Raw genomic sequence first — 2,618 nt, forward strand, 5'->3', positions numbered from 1 at the left:
TTATGTGATCACTCTGAAAATTGAAGAACAACTCTTTTTAACTGAATAACTCTAGTACCTTTGTCACAAATGACAAATGGTTTATTTTCTATGCAGTCTGTATTTTTGAACAATGTTTTTAGATTTTGGAGACTCATTTTGGAACATGAAGTGGCTCTTTTCTCAGGCTAGTGCCAACCCCAGCATAGACCTTTAGGGAGGACATCAGTGCTTTCAGCTGGTAAGGCAGGCTCGTCAGCGAGGGGGCGAGGGAGGCTTTCAGGTGCAGAAACCAAGATGCTGCCACATATCCTGGTATCTTTGTAACATGCTGAAGTGTTGCCACGCTCTTCTGGAAACCACAGGCAGAATCAATGCATTAAGGAAGCCACAGTCATGGGTTTGGTCCATAGGTGAGCCAGGTGACCTTATTCTGTCCATGGCACTGATATCACTAATCAATTGCTATATCCCAGATTTCTCCTGAGCAATCAGAAGAGACCTGAGATCCTTTACCACAAAGGCTAGGAAACAGCTCACAGCTCTTGTCCCACTGATGGTCAGTCCAGAGCACCCCTTTCATCCCAGCACTGAGCCTAGAGGAAGGAGCCTCTGCCAGGGTCAAGAGGCTGGGCTTCTACTTGTGACCCGTGTGCTCGGGGCAAGTTCACCTCTGCACCTTGGGTTTTCATCTGTGAAGGAATACCGGGCGCAGTGATGCCTTCTCTTCTAACATCTCATCATTATCTTTCAGAGGGGCCAAGAGACCACCAGGAGAACGTCTCCTCGAGGCGAGCACTGATCAGATTAAGCACATGTCCAAATGTGCTCAACCCGGGCGATTTACCTGACCTCCCCCCCCCATCCTTTCATTCAGACAAGTCCTTGCCAATATTGGCTGCACATGGAACAACCTGGACAGCTTTAAAAATGCTCGGTGCCCATGCTGTGTCCCCGAGCAATCACACAAGTGTCTCTGGGGTGGGGCCCAAGCATCAGTAATTTCAAAGTTCCCAGGTGATTCCAGCATACAGCTAAGGATGAGGCTTGCTGGCCTGTGGTCAGGAGCCCTGGGAAGGGGCTACACCTTCAGTTCCACAATCATCTGCCTTCATCCCTCATGCCTGGCTGCTTGCCCTCTACTCCCTGGTGACCTTTGGAAAAGTTAATTCTTTTCCCTCTTTTTCTGCTCTGGCCTGTCATTGAACTCCCCCAGCTGATTGTGGCGCTTATGATTGAGAACCTCTTCTGACCGCTTCCCTTTCCCCAGAAATTAACGTGATCATTAAGGCTTATAATTTCACTCACCAGTGCTATCAATCAAAGGCTGCGAAACGGAGTTAAGGGCCCTTTTGTAATTGGCAGCAGCCTGTGATTCAGAGCAGAGCATCCAGGGTGTGTGGGGAAGCCAGGAGAGGGGAGGGCCTGGCATGCAGGGAGGGGCTGCGCGCCCTGCAGCTGACTCCCAAAGCTTCCCCCAGGGCCCAGCCAGCTCCACTCTTCCCTGAATATCAAAATGAAAGCCAGTTCTCACCAACAGCTCTCCAGGCTACCCCTTGCCCACCAAGCTCTCTGCAATAGAAAGGAAGGTTTTTCTGGCATCCTTGGAATAGGGAAGATCAGTGAATTTGTTTTGTTTTATTTTGTTTCAGATGTGTCTTGTTTTGTCACTCAGGATAAAGTGCAGGGCCTGATCATAGCTCACTGAAGCCACAAACTCCTGGGTTCAAGTGATCCTCCTGCCTCAGCCTCCCAAGTAGCTGGGACTACAGGCATGTGTCACAACTCCTGGCTAATTTTTCTATTTTTAGCCAGGAGATGGTATCTTGCTCTTAAAGGTACTAAGATTAGAGGTGTGAGCAACTGTGCCTGGCCTAATGGAATAATTTATAGATACATGGTAGGAGTGGGTCAGAGGTGAGGGGGTCATTATCTTATTTCAAATACAACATTATAACAAATTGTAAAATTTTTGTTTTCTTGAGACAGGGTCTCATTATGTTTCCCTGGCCAGGGTACAGTGGCATTATCATAGCTCACTGCAACCTTAAACTCCTGGGCTGAAGTGATTTTCTTGTCTCATCCTTCCGAGTAGTTGGAACTACAGGTGCTCACTACCACGTCCAGTTAATTTTATTTTTAATTAAGTAGTTAATTTATTTATTTAAGATAACACTATAGGAAAATATAGAAGAGGGGACAGACACCTATAATTCCACCTCCCTAACACAGCTATTTCATTTTTTGCCTATTTGTTCCAGTTCTTGCACATGTACCTATATATATATATATATATATATTTTTTTTTTTTTTTTTAAATTGAGACAGAGTCTCACTGTGTGGTCCTGGGTAGAGTGCCATGGTGTCACAGTGATTCTCTTACCTCAGCCTCCCAAGTAGATGGGACTACAGATGCTTGCCACAACACCCGGCTATTTTTTGGTTGCAGTTGTCATTGGTGTTTGGCCAGGGGTGGACTCGAACCTACCAGCTCCAGTGTATGTGGCTGGCGTCCTAGCCGTTAAGCCACAGGAACTGAGCCATACCTATATATTTTAACATAGTTGTAATCAGAGTGAACATGCTTTGGATTCTTTTTTTTTTTTTTTTTTTTTTTGAGTCAGAGTCTCACTCCATCA

The sequence above is a fragment of the Otolemur garnettii genome, unplaced genomic scaffold (genome assembly GCF_000181295.1).
Source record: "Otolemur garnettii isolate 467f Iridium unplaced genomic scaffold, OtoGar3 scaffold00002, whole genome shotgun sequence".
Taxonomy (NCBI): Eukaryota; Metazoa; Chordata; class Mammalia; order Primates; family Galagidae; genus Otolemur; species Otolemur garnettii.